Here is a 15,763-nt window from a genome sequence, read left to right as displayed (position 1 = left end):
AGGCAGTCCTAAGAGGAAAGTATATAGCATACAAGCCTTTCTCAAGAAACAAGAAAGGTCTCAAATACACAACCTAAACCTACACCTAAAGGAGCTGGAGAAAGAACAGCAAATAAAGCCTAAACCCAGCAGGAGAAGAGAAATAATAAAGATCAGAGCAGAAATCAAGGAAATAGAAACCAAAAGAACAGTAGAACAGATCAAAGAAACTAGGAGCTGGTTCTTTGAAAGAATTAACAAGATTGATAAACCCCTGGCCAGACTTATCAAAAAGAAAAGAGAAAGGACCCAAATCAACAAAATCATGAATGAAAGAGGAGAGATCACAACCAACACCAAAGAAATACAAACAATTATAAGAGCGTATTATGAGCAACTCTATGCCAGCAAATTAGATAACCTGGAAGAAATGGGTGCATTCCTAGAGATGTATCAACTACCAAAATTGAACCAGGAAGAAATAGAAAACCTGAACACACCTATAACAACCACTAAGGAAATTGAAGCAGTCATCAAAAATCTCCCAACAAACAAAAGCCCAGGGCCAGATGGCTTCCCAGGGGAATTCTATCAGACATTTAAAGAAGAATTAATACCTATTCTCCTGAAACTGTTCCAAAAAATAGAAATGGAAGGAAAACTTCCAAACTCATTTTAGGAGGCCACCATTACCTTGATCCCCAAACCAGACAAAGACCCCATCAAAAAGGAGAACTACAGACCAATATCCTTGATGAACATGGATGCAAAAATTCTCACCAAAATACTAGCCAATAGGGTCCAACAGCACATTAAAAGGATTATTCACCATGACCAAGTGGGATTTATCCCTGGGCTGCAAGCCTGGTTCAAAAGCCGCAAATCAATCAATGTGATACAATACATTAATAAAAGAAAGAACAAGAACCATAGGATCCTCTCAATAGATGCAGAAAAAGCATTTGACAAAGTACAGCATCCTTTCTTGATCAAAACTCTTCAGAGTATAGGGATACAGGGTACATACCTCAATATCATAAAAGCCATCTATGAAAAACCTACAGCCAATATTCTCAATGGGGAAAAGCTGAGAGCTTTTCCCCTAAGGTCAGGAACGCGGCAGGGGATGTCCACTATCACCACTGCTGTTCAACATAGTATTAGAAGTCCTAGCCACAGCAATCAGACAACAAAAAGAAATCAAAGGCATCCAAATCGGCAAAGAGGAAGTCAAACTCTCACTCTGCAGATGATATGCTACTGTATGTGGAAAACCCAAAAGATTCCACCCCAAAACTGCTAGAACTCATACAGGAATTCAGTAAAGTAGCAGGATATAAAATCAATGCGCAGAAATCAGTGGCATTCCTATACACCAACAACAAGACAGAAGAGAGAGAAATGAAGGAGTCGATCCCATTTACAATTGCACCCAAAACCATAAGATACCTAGGAATAAATTTAACCAAAGACGCAAGGGATCTGTACTCAGAAAACTATAAATTGAGGAAGACACAAAGAAATGGAAAAACGTTCCATGCTCATGGATTGGAAGAACCAACATTGTGAAGATGTCAATGCTACCTAGAGCAATCTACACATTCAATGCAATCCCCATCAAAATACCATCCGCTATTTTCAAAGAAATGGAACAAATAATCCTAAAATTTGTATGGAACCAGAAGAGACCCCGAATAGCCAGAGGAATATTGAAAAAGAAAAGCAAAGCTGGTGGCATCACAATTCCAGATTTCCAGCTCTATTACAAAGCTGTCATCATCAAGACAGTATGGTACTGGCACAAAAACAGACACATAGATCAATGGAACAGAATCGAGAGCCCAGAAATGGACCCTCAACTCTATGGTCAACTCATCTTTGACAAAGCAGGAAAGAATATCCAATGGAAAAAAAGACAGTCTCTTCAACAAATGGTGTTGGGAAAAATTGGACAGCCACATGCAGAAGAAGGAAACTGGACCATTTCCTTACACCACACACAAAAATAGACTCCAAATGGTGAAAGACCTAAACGTGAGACAGGAGTCCATCAAAATCCTAAAGGAGAACACAGGCAGCAATCTCTTCGACCTCAGCCGCAGCAACTCCTTCCTAGAAACATCGCCAAAAGCAAGGGAAGCAAGGGCAAAAATGAACTATTGGGATTTCATCAAGATAAAAAGCTTTTGCACAGCAAAAGAAACAGTCCACAAAACCAAAAGACAACCGACAGAAGGGGAGAAAGTGTTTGCAAATGACATATCAGATAAAGGGCTAGTATCCAAAATCTATAAAGAACTTATCAAACTCAACACCCAAAGAACAAATAATCCAATCAAGAAATGGGCAGAAGACATGAACAGACATTTTTCCAAAGAAGACATCCAAATGGCCAACAGACACATGCAAAAGTGCTCAACATCGCTCGGCATCAGGGAAATCCAAATCAAAACCTCAATGAGATACCACCTCACACCCGTCAGAATGGCTAAAATTAACAAGTCAGGAAACGACAGATGTTGGCGGGGATGCAGAGAAAGGGGAACCCTCCTACACTGTTGGTGGGAATGCAAGCTGGTGCAGCCACTCTGGAAAACAGTATGGAGGTTCCTCAAACAGTTGAAAATAGAGCTACCATACGATCCAGCAATTGCACTACTGGGTGTTTACCACAAAGATACAAATGTAGGGATCTGAAGGGGTACGTGCACCCCGATATTTATAGCAGCAATGTCCACAATAGCCAAACTGTGGAAAGAGCCAAGATGTCCATCGACAGATGAATGAATAAAGAAAATGTGGTATATATACACAATGGAATATTATGTAGCCATCAAAAGGAACGAGATCTTGCCATTTGCAACGACGTGGATGGAACTGGAGGGTGTTATGCTGAGTGAAATAAGTCAATCAGAGAAAGACATGTATCATATGACCTCACTGATATGAGGAATTCTTAATCTCAGGAAACAAACTGAGTGTTGCTGAGTGATGGGGGGTGGGAGGGATGGGGTGGCTGGGTGATAGACATTGGGTAGGGTATGTGCTATGGTGAGCGCTTTGAATTGTGTAAGACTGTTGAATCACAGATCTGTAATTCTGAAACAAATAATGCAAGATATGTTAAGAAAAAAGAAAAAGAAGATAGCAGGAGGGGAAGAATGAAGGGGAGTAAGTTGGAGGAGGAGACGAACCATGAGAGACTATGGACTCTGAAAAACAAACTGAGGGTTCTAGAGGAGAGGGGGTTGGGGGGATGGGTTAGCCTGGTGATGGGTATTAAGGAGGGCACGTTCTGCGTGGAGCACTGGGTGTTATGCACAAACAATGAATCATGGAACACTACATCAAAAACTAATGATGTAATGTATGGTGATTAACATAACAATAAAAAAATTTTTTAAAAAAATTTTAGCCATGGTTAATTAAGCTTTCTTCCTTACTAATTATAATTATTTGGAAAGAATGTCTAAGTTTTCTTTCTCTGTGATAATCTCCCTGGAGCAATGTCCCATAGCCTCTGTACTTTTGTGCCTTGCTGTTTGTACTCTTTCTTCTGCCCTACTATTTCCTTTTTTACCGATTCAGAATTTCTGAGACATATAGGAAGAATCAATAATGTCCCCAGGTTAATGGAAACAATTATGCTTTAGCAGTTTTCTTTCCACTACACCACACTACCAATATGATGACTAGAAACCAAATGCAGTAAAACTTGTAATAAGTGAAACCTAAAAAAATTAATCATGTAAAATGCATTTTGCATTATTGTGAGATCACTGCAATGACTAGGGGTGGCTACTGCCTGCCTAGGCAATCAGAAGTTCCTAGAAATCTGGCTATGTCTTCTAAATCCCCACTGGTTCTACCTGTATTCTGTCACCAACTTGGACCAGGCCCAAACTTGGCCTTCCATCACCATACTTATAGAGACCAGTTTCAGCAAGAATTCTACTAAGTTGGTTTATCTGGAATTCCCCATACTCCATATCTCATCACCCTTGATATCTGACCAAATTTCATATCTCCCAGGTAAGATCTGATCACCTTAACCTGCCTTCAGCAAGAATCCTATTAGATCAATTAGCAAAGAATTATTCTCACTTCTTAGTAATTTTCTACGAACTCCTCCCCACCAACCCTGCTCCTTGGCTATAAATCCTCATTTTTCCTTGTTATATACAAAATTGAGCCCAGTTCTAGACTGAGGTCTCTTTTCCCCTATTGCAATAGTTCCCGTTTCAAATCTGCTTTTACTGCTGTCCAGCACTGCTTTTCTTTAATACCAGTCTCCTCAGGAAGCCAACAGTGAGGACAGCAGAGCAGGGAGATAAAAGGGACTTGGGTCCTCTATGACATTTGTAAACTGCTCATCATACAATAACACATTTGAGTCAGGGGTTTTTGTTTTTGTTTGTTTGAGGTTTGTTGTTGTTTGGTTTTGGTTTCATTCTTTATTTAGTTTTTGTAACTTCCTGCTAAAAGTATCTTAACAAATGCTTTGTGATGATTGAACCTGGGCATTCCATCCTAGACTAGATAGTTTTTATAGGTTTGATTATAAGGAAGAAATATTTCAAAAGAAGGTGGTAATGATAAAAGGGAAGAGAAATAGAAAAAGTTGGTTCAGAATAAAAGATGACTTTCTTTTTTTTAATTTTATTTCTTTTTTATTTGCCTCTAAACAGATATCATATTTTAATACTGTTCATTCTCATAAGCATTGACTTTCTATTTAATCATATGATACCCTTTTCTCCCCTACTTTTTTCAAGAATAAGAACTATATCAACAGATACTCTGAAATTAAGAGAAAACAAAACAGAAATAGTAAACTTGCCTGTAGCCATAGGGGTCCCAGGCCCTGGGTTGAGGCATATGTAATTTCATATTACCTGGCTAGCCACACGGAGTGATGTGGGAGTCTGGGAAATTGCCACTGATCTGGGCCCAGCAGGGGGACAAGGAGACTCTCCTTCCAACATCAAATTAGAAGAGCACAGACCCTTGAAGAATATGTTAAATGCCTTGCCTTTGTGGAACATTTTTAACTTGCTACAGTACTTTCAAATCCATTAGCTAATTGCAATCTTCAAAACAGTGCACTAAGGTAGACATTACCCCCATTTGACAAATGACAAGTGCAGAGTGCATGGAGAAAGGGAAAACATTTGCTTAAAATAACTAACTACACTATGAATAGTCCATAGCCTTAGATTGCTTGCTCAGAAAAGCAAATATTTTCTGACCCTGTTGTAAATAGGATCTGTTCAGGATTTTCCAAGGACCAAAGGGCCACGGTGTCTCTGAGTATACAATGAATACACAGTTACCTATCTTTAGCCTCTGCTGCAGCCACTTTCTGTTTCAGCCTTACCACTTCTTATTTTTCTATCCTCTGTTGCTTTTCATCTACTCATCGTGACCAAAAGATGCTGAAACTCTCTGTGGGGAATGTTTAACAGAAAAGCCAGAAAGTTACTTCCCGGGAAAAGTCCTCCCGTGAACCAAAGAGATCAGCTGCAATTGGAGAAGACGCATCTTTTGTGTTGATAAAATGACTAACTTGATTCAATTTTTTTTTAAACAGTGCTTTTATTTTTTTTTTTTTAAGTAAGCTCCAGCCCCACATGGAGCTTGAACTCATGACCCCAAGACCAAGAGTCACATGCTCTTCCGACTGAGTCAGCCAAGTGCCCCTAGTTGACTCAGTTTTTAAATAGAGTTCAAAATATGAGCAAACTGTTAAAAATAAGACAACAGGCCCAAAATGGAGTCTCTCATGCTAAGCCCTACATCACCAAACTGAGACTTAATTACAGTTTGGCTGTCCCTGAAATGGAATCTTAAGCCAATCAATCAGGAATCACCTGATTTAAAAAAAAAGAATCACTTGATCAACACTAGTTAGGTCATCTGCCTGATAGTCCCCTGCCTTCCCCTAAAAGAAAGTAACCTTGCAACAACCAACCTGCTTTTTTACCTAGTATAACTTTCTTGTCCCTGCTCACTTCTGCCCATGAAAGTCTTTCATTTTGTACAGCTCCTCAGAACTCCTTTCTACCGGCCAGACTAGTTGCTGCCCTATTCATGAATCATTGCAAAAAGCCAATAAGACCTTCAAAAATTTACTCAGTTGAATTTTGTTTTTGTTTTTTCCTTACAAAAGGAAAATGCACTGTTTTCCTCTACAACTCTACTCATTTATGTGACACCAAGTCTGGTTTTTCACACCAAGCAATTCTCCAATTCTCTGCCAATACCAACTAGATGACTTGCAGTTCAATTTTGTTTTGACACTATCACTCTGGAGTTAGCATCGGATCCCACAAGTTAAAGGCTCAGTCCCACAGGATTACCCACACTTCAGACACCGATCATAAACCCCAGTTTGTCACCTGTACTTCTGACTGGCTGGCTATAAATTGGGGTTCTACAACACTCTCCTTGGGTTTGATAATTTGCTAGAATGGCTCACGGAACTTAAGAAAACAGGTTACTCACTAGGTTATTAGTTTATTAATATAATACAACTCAAGAATAGCCAGATGGAAGAGATGCATAAGACAAAGTATGTGGAAAGGGGCACAGACAGAGCTTTCATGCCCTCTCCAGGCATGCCACCCTCTCAGCACCTCCATGTGCTCACCAACCCAGAAGCTCTCAAATCCCATACTTCAGGAACTTTTATGGAGACTTCATCATCTAGGTGTTATCAATTGTTAACCCAATGCCTAGCCCCTTTCCTCTCCCTGGAGCATGGGAGGTGGGGCAGAAAGTTCCAAGATTCTAATCATGGCTTGGTCTTTCTGGTGACCATCCCTCATCTAGGAGCTATCCAGGAGCCCACCACACATCACCTCATTAGAAAAGATGTTCCTATCATCTAGGAAATTCCAGGAGATTAAAGACTTCTGTATTGGAACCAAGGTCAAAGAACAAATATTAGAACAAAAGATGCTTCTGCACCTTTACTGCTTAGGAAATTACAAAGGTTTTAGGAGGCCTGGCCAGAAGCCAGAGATGAAGACCAAAATATATATTTCTTGTTATACTACAATATCGCACCTTAACATCACATATTTACAAAGGAGCCAATTGTAGTCCTACCAAAACAACAAATTAAGGAAGAGGCAAATCGATCTCTACTATCTAGAAAGTTTTAAAATGAAGATCAAAAGTCTAAATAGTTTCAAAATACTTGTTGTTAACTTTAATCCTTTTAAAGATGGGATTCAAATAAAGTCCAGGTACTAGAAAAAAAAAATTGAAAGTTATTGTCACTACTCTAAATCTATTCTTTCTTTGATTACCATTATAGCACATATCTTTTTTTTTTTTGACAGAGAGAGACACAGAGAGAGAGGAGGGAACACAAGCAGGGGGAGTTGGAGAGGGAGAAGCAGGCTTCCCACTGAGCAGGGAGCCCAAAGCGGGGCTCGATCCCAGGACCCTGGGATCATGACCTGAGCCGAAGGCAGACGCTTAACGACTGAGCCACCCAGGCGCCCCTAGCACAGATCATTTTAAAATACTTTTTTGCCAAAATTTTACTGATCCAAAAATAAAATTTGTAGTATAGAGTATATTTTCTCCCTTTTTCTGTGATGTAAGTCACAATTAATCTTTTTAGTCCTCAGCTTACTGGAAGCAGGTATTTTTATATTTAAGAGTACCTTAATAATGTTTTATTATGATGATTTCTGTAAGAACAATTTTTTCATATTCAATTATACAAAGATTTTAACTGGTTTGCCCTGACCTTTTCATTAGGTATTATATAATATGTTAGAAAGAGAGGTTGGCCAGGAAATTACCTTTAGAAATGAGAAACAGTAATAAATTCTCAGCACAGACTTAGAGCAGGAAGCTTTAGAAAAAGATGGGGCGGGGGAGGCGGGGGGGGGGAATGACCATTAGGGAACAAACTGAGGGTTGCTGGAGGGTAGGTGGATGGAGGGATGAGGTAAATGGGTGATGAGCATTAAGGAGGGCACTTGTAATGAGCACTAGGTGTTATATGCAAGTGATGAATCACTGAATTCTACCCCTGAAACTAATACTGCCCTATATATTAACTAACTAGAATTTAAATAAAACCTTGAAAGAAAAAAAAGAAATAAAAATTTTTAAAAACTACATAGTGAGGGGCGCCTGGCTGGCTCAGGCAGTAGAGCATATAACTCTTGATCTCGGAGTCGTGAATTTGACCCACATTGCCTACACTGGGCATAAAGCTTACTTAAAAAGTTACAAATAGGGCACCTGGGTGGCTCAGTTGTTAAGTGTCTGCCTTCAGCTCAGGTCAGGATCCCAGGATCCTGGGATTGAGCCCCGCATTGGGCTCCCTGCTTTGAGGGAAGCCTGCTTCTCCCTCTCCCATTCCCCCTGCTTGTGTTCCCTCTCTTGCTGTGTCTCTCTGTGCCAAATAAATAAATAAAATATTTTTTAAAAATTACAAATACATAAATAGATAAATAGAAACTACATGGTGAGTAGAGAGTACTATTTTTTCCACTCCTTGAAGACTCCTGCCAAAGTGTGCAGAATCAGCACTTTAAAAATTTTACTTACAGTATGTATTTTATATATACTGTATACACCATAGGTATAAAAGTTTTCCTACTGTATGTATTGTAGGACATTAAAAAAGTAAAATGCATACTCACTGCTATTTAGTAACTTTCTTTACAAAGAAGTTTCTTGAACATATTTCAGTAGTTAAGTGTTTTTCTGTCATAATGTTGAATAAGGTCAGGGACACCTGGCTGGCTCAGTCAGTAGAGCATGCAACTCTTGATCTCAGTGTTGTGTTTGTTTGTTCTTTTCCAGGGTTATAAGTTTGAGACACACATTGGGTGTATAGATTACTTAAAAAAATAAAATCTTTTACCAAAAAGATTGAACTAAATATGAACTAAACTAGAAACGAACTAAAATCTCATAATTCTATATTTTTTTTAATTTTCGAAAGGCATATTTGGAGTTTCTAATGAAAACTTAGGAATTTGAAGCAAATAGAGATAATGCATACAACATACAACAAAAGAAAAGAAAGAAAACCATTTATTTTTTTTTTAAGTACTCTCTAATGCCCAACATGGGGCTCAAACTCATGACACCAAGATCAAGAGTTGCATGTCCTACCAACTGAGCCAGTCAGGCACCCCCCCACATTTTAAAATTTCAGTAGTAGGATAGGCAAGTAAAATTGGGTAAATCTCCCAGAGGATATTCCAGAGGGAACAGAGAAACCAAGGGGAGGAAATTCTCAAAGATATAACACTAGAAACTTTCTCAGAACTGAAGCTTATGAATCTCTAGGGAAAAAAAGGTCTACATAATGAGTGTTCATTATGATGAACCAAGGTTCATCATTGTGGAATTTCAAAACACCAGGTTTAAAAAATGGCTGTTCAGTGGCAATATGAATGCTACATAGTTGTGTAGCAATGCCTTCAAAATTCTCAGAGAAAATTATTTTCAACTAAAAATTGTGTACTTAATCTATCAGTTAACTGTAAGATTAAATTAAAGTCAATTCAAACATTCAGGAATTTAAAATTTTTCCTCCTATACACTGTCTTCTAGGAAGCTAGTGGAGAATATTCAGCAACATGGGAGAAAGAGGAAGACATGGATTTCAGAAAGCAATGACTCCAACATATGAGGACAATGAAGGGAAATCCAGGTTGACAACTATGCAGCAGCCTAGAAAGCCACTAGTCAAGATGGAAACAAGAGGAAAGATGGCTTCGGAGGTATATCTCAGCGTGGGAGCTTGAACTGTCCTAGTGTTTAGAATTGTGTTTCAATATATTGTTTCAATATATTAAAAGCTGTATGACAAAAAAAATAGTGATGAATACATAGAAAATTTTAAAGGGGACAATTATTAACTCCAGGGAAAATAAAAAGTTGTATGAGAAAAAATTCTACTTGTTTCTGTAGTCAACAATGATTTTATAAGATCATGATTTTTGTAAATTTGATTACTGAATTAACAGTATTTTATAATTATTTGGGGAGTATGAAAGAGAAGGAAAGGGACAGAGGAAAGTATAAAAGAGTTAAAACCTCCATTACCATCATAAAAATCTGTAGATAATATCAAAATTTGAAAACCTGAAATTAGCAGGAGGTAGGGGAGGGTCAGAAACTGATCATTTTCTTATAAAGCTTTGAGTTCACATTGGGGGCTTTGGCAGGTGGGTTAATGCATTAGCTTAATAAAAACATAATTTAATTTTCTAAAAAGTGACTAAACTGTGGCAATTGTCTAGCGTGGTGATACAATGGGAAGCAAGAAACTGAGGTCTAGTCCCAGCTCTGCCAAATCCAAAAAACTGTGGCCAAGTCTCTTCACTTTAGTTTCCTTATTTAAAGCCAGGGCTTTAAATATTTCTCTCAATTTTACACTTACATGCTCAAATCTGCCCATCTTCAGTGAGGCTATTTCTTGTGTCTCCTTTACAATGATTCATTGGCTAATCAGAAAAAAATCCCAAGTGAACAGCTCCTTTTCCAGGATCTTAAATAGCCAGAAATAAACACATTCTTCTCTGACCCGGAGACTTTACATGCGAGAAAACTACAAGAAATAAAGCATTACCAGGTAAAAGGAATGCAGTGCTCTGACAAGATCTTAATTGACTCACTAAGTTATGGAGATTTTAGGCAACAATTTACCCTGTTCTTAAATTTTAAAAGTAGTTGCCATAGCAACTCCTAGACACAGCATATGGTATGTCTGGTACCTCCAAGATAACAGAGCAGATTCTTGATGAATTTTCCTTACAATATGTTGTGAACTTCTTGTACTTTTTAGTGTTTCAGTGGGAAATGCTATAAGGTGCTAGTATTCATTATTATCTATATATTTTGAAGCCTATCTTAAAAGTATTTTTCACTTGCAAAAAACAAACTTTTAATGCTTCCCATATCCCTTAACATCCTTTCTTCATAAAGAATAAAAAGGAACTACAAACTAATTGAAATATAAGCGAATGAACAGGTAATCATAAAAGAAAAAATGTAAATAGAGAATAAATCATATGGAAAATGTCTTGCTCACTTACAGGGAAAGGAAGGAAATTTAAAACTAGATACTATTTTTCTGCTTATCAAATTGGAGGAATAGGACAAGTTTAAAATGGTACTGCCATTCCGGTAGGTAATTTGGGATTATAAATCCAAAGCCTTTAAGATGTTCTTGACATTTGACCTAGGAATTTCCCTGCTGCTGGTCTATCCTAATGGCTTTTTTTTAATACACAAAGATCTCTGTAGAAGAATTATTTGTAATATATAAAAATTAGAAATCATCTTAATATACAATAAGAGGAGATTTAAAAGTAAAAATTATGTAAGCATTCTCTTCTTATCAGGCATTTAGATTTGATGCATTGTTTTTATATTACATATTTTACAACTGATATATACTACTGATGTATTTTTATTACAAATTATGGCACTATTATATACTATAGTACATAGGAACATGTATGTACTTTATATATGTATATTAAATAAAAACAGTTTCTTGAAGAATATGGACAAAAGGTGAATGTCAATTTACAGTATATTTGTAATATACTAAATGCAGGCAATCATAGAAAAAGGCACAGAAAGTATATCCCCCCAAAATAAAGTGGCTGTGGTGGACACCCTAAATTGATCCCCAGAGAGTCCTGCCCTTATATAATCCCCTTAATCCTTGAGTGCTTACAGAACTGATGACTTGCTTCTAACCAATAGAATATGGCAAAGCAATGGATGCAATATCACTCTCGTGATTATGTTACATTGTATAAGACTCCATTTTAGCAGACTGGAGAGAGAAAGATTATCCTGCTGGCTTTGAAAATTCAAGCTGCCATGTGGCAAGGAACTGTGAACAGCCTTTAGGAACTGCAAGCAGTTTCTAGGGCCTGAAGGGAGCCTCCAGCCTACAATCAGTAAGAAGCCAGGGCCTTCAGTCATACAGCTGCAAAGAAGTGAATTCTGCAGACAATCTGAATGAGCCTGGAAGCAGATTTTCTCTAGATGGACTTCCAGATGAGAACACAACCCAGCCAGCACTTGGATTACAGCCTGCTGAGCCCCTGAGCAGAGAACCCAGCTATGCTGTGCCAGGACTTCGAACCTACAGAAACTGTGAGGTAATAAATGTGTTGTTCTAAGCTGCTTTTGTGACAATTTACAATTCAGCATAAAAAACTAATACAGTGGCTGTCTCTAGAAAGTAGCCTTTTTTTTTTTTTACAAATTTTCCTTTCTCATTTGTACTTTGCTACATTTTCTAAAATGTTATAATAAAAATTTCATTGCTTTTAAAATCAAAAGATGTTATTTTCAACAAATCATCTGGAAACAAAAAATAAGTATGCTCTGCAAATTTTTAACTGATTTTGAATTTGGCAAAAGAACATTTTTTAAAGTGTACAATGAAAATATAGCACCAAGATTACCCCAGATTTCTATTTTTTAAATGATCTTAACAGAATATTTTATTTAAATCATGTTAACATAGACTGTTTCTGAAATTTTAAGCTTTCTATATTTAATAATGCCTGCTGGGAGAAAAAAAAAAAGAAATCATACTTTTAAATTTTCCTTTCCAAATTTGACCATGATTTAAAATGGAAAAAGTTATGTTGATTGTGGCTAAATGTTCTCATTTTTATAGGCCATTATGCGCTTTAAATTCACTGTTGGCATTTTAATTTCATTTTACAAAATAAATCCCAACTGACAACAGAATAAAGCAAATTCTAAGTCAACTAAGCGAAAAAGTGTCACTGCAAACAGAAAGAACTTTGCAAACTGAAGCAACATTTCATATGGCTCCTGAACCTAAATTTCCAAAGTTTCAACAAGAAAAAAAAGTATGTGTGTGTGTGTGTGTGTGTGTGTGTGTGCGTGTGTGTGTGTGTGTTGGGGGGTAAGTATTGACAAATGAGACCATCTCCACAACTTACTGTCTACAACAGGACATTACTATTCAACTGTGTTCATTAACATAAATTTACTATTGTAGGAAGTTCTTGCCCAAGAAGATGAAAATTGCAATAACTATAGCTTGTTTCAGGAACTTGCCAAAATTCCATTTATCTGACCACTAGACTGCTCCACTTACTGTCATTAGAATAAATATCCCCTTCTCAAGACAATGGATAGTTTAATTAAGCTCCTCAAATGACTGTTTACTCTTAAAGATTGGCCTTGAAAACAGTACCTAGCTGTATTTACTAATTTGAAACTATTATATCATGAGTTTTGCCCAGTCCTGATGAAGCATTAAAAATCTATCTTAAATCAAACCCATAAAACTTCATAAATCTGCCACTCTTAGTATCCCCTCTGAGACATTGTGCTAAGACTCTGTTAAGGTAGTGATCTCCCATACTGCAGTAAACACAAATGTGGCTTTGCTTTATCAACAGGCTATTTTGATGGTATTTCAACAATCTTCACAATCCCATCAAGATACGGTAGAAATCTGTTCACCACAGTGGCTTAACCATCCACAGGGAGTGTTCCTCAAAGGCTGGGTGAGTGTTTTCTCTTCAAAAGTCTCTTAGATGATAGTTTTGATGTAAGTCGACACTGGGTTTAAGCTTCAATTGCTTTCTTTCTTTTTAATTTCCCCACATGGTGAGTTTATTTTGACTCCCTTGGAATATGGAAACCCTTTTTAGGAATTCTTTGATTATTTAATCAGATTTACATTTTGCCCTTAGTGGAAACCTGACTAATTAGTAACAGTAATTACTATTTATCTTTGTCTATTCTTCCTTTTTTGCTGTGTATCTGTGAAAGAAAAGTAATAGGGAAGAGAAAGGGCATAGGTCCATTTTAAGATCATTCATTGAGCTGCCCTGGGAATGGAGAATTTCTGAAGATTTCTTATCAGACTGGTATCCTTTGGACAGACTCTACCCTTGGTCAATTATCAAAACATCATGGGAACTTCCTTCAATCCTGAGATGTCCCTGAGATTCTGGTTCTGGGTCAGATTTCCTCTTAACCTTTCCTTCCACCAAGAACTATAAGTAAGTTGAGTTTTCCATTGGTGTAAAGAAAAAACAGCTTTTTCCACTTATCTGTGTTGAGGAAAAAAACAGTTCTTCCCTACTGTGTTTCTTTCCTGTGTGTCTCCTTTACTACTCACACAGAACACTTCTGACACTTGTGGTCACCAAATGTGTGGAGGTTTTTCCCCACACCAAGCAATTCACTGCAGTACCAGCTAGGTGTTTTACAATGTAACTGAATTCTGACATCAACACAGAGATTTCACAGGTTAAGGGCTCAGTCCCATAAGACCGTCCCCGCCCCCCCGCCACCCAACACACACACACTTCAGATGCCAGTTGCAAGCCCAGGTTCTCCCTGTGCTTTTGACCAATCAGCTATAGATCAGAGCTTCCAAAAACCCCCTCCTTGGGTTCAATTAATTTGCTACAGTGGCTCGCAGAACTCAGAGAAACACCTACCTCCTATATAGGAGTGGAAGGCAGGCAGCCCCAAGATGGGCCACTTTGGCATGAAAATTATTCTGAGCCAAAAGCAATAGAGACCCTTTGGGCTCAAGAAAAATGTTTGCTTCTCCTTTAACTATACGGAAGGACCTAAATTGGGAGTCTTCTTCAGCATAAGAGTTACTAGCAGAAATATATTTTATCTGACTGACCCATCTATATGGCAGGGGAAACATCTAATTAACCAAACATCTACTTTTCTTATCACCCTCCGAAGTCCCAGACCACTTAGTTCAGAATGACGTATATACCTCATTTTGCCTGTCTTTCCATGTCTGTATAGATTTCCCATATGTACACTATTAAATTTGACTTTCTCCTGTTAATCTGCCTCATGTTGATTTGATTCTTAGTACAGCTAGAAGGAACATTGAAGGGGACAGAAATTCTTGCTCCCCAGCTGTATATTTACCAGTTTATTAAAGAATATGATAAAAGATACAGATGAAGAGATACACAGGGCAAGCTCTGGGAGGGTCCTGAGTCCAAGAGCTTCTGTCCCTGTGGACTTGAGGTGTATCCTTCTCCAGGTATGGACGTGTTTACCAACCTGGAAACTCCCCAAACCCCATACTTTTAGGATTTATGCAGGCTTCATCACATAGGCATTATCAATCATGAATTCCATTTTCAGCCCTATTCCCCTCTCTAAAGAATGGGGGGAACGGGGCTGAAAATGCCAAGCTTCTAATTATGGGTTGGTCTTCCTGATGACCACCCCCATACAGGAGCCCACCCAGAGTCACCTCATTAGAACAAAAGACACTCCTATCCCCAGGAAATTACAGGTGTTGCAGAAGCTCTGTGTCAGGAACAGAGGTCAGAGACTAATATTAGAACAAGAGATACTCCTAGTGTTCTTATCACTTCGGGCATCACAAAGGTTTCAGGAGCTTTGTGCCAGCAACTGGGGGCAGAAAGCAATATATATTTTCTATTGTATCACAGTAGGAGATGGTATGGCCATTTAGGCTGGTGAATAAATTCACAAAGTACATGAGCAGCAATTTTGAATGTTCCCAGATGCTCATGGATTAGTCTCATTCTAAATCCAGGTCATCTACTCTGGGCTGGACTCTTCCTTCTCATGTGTATTTATACTACATCTCAAATTCTTCTACTTAGGTTTTCAAGTAATATAATTTCACCAATATAGAATTTACAGTGGCCACTTTGGTGAGCTTTAGATATCAACAAAATTGCTCATTTGATAGGCATCATAGAATGAAAAGGGAACAAAA

Source organism: Zalophus californianus, chromosome 6 (genome assembly GCF_009762305.2).
Source record: "Zalophus californianus isolate mZalCal1 chromosome 6, mZalCal1.pri.v2, whole genome shotgun sequence".
Lineage (NCBI taxonomy): Eukaryota > Metazoa > Chordata > Mammalia > Carnivora > Otariidae > Zalophus > Zalophus californianus.
This window is presented reverse-complemented; position numbering follows the sequence as displayed.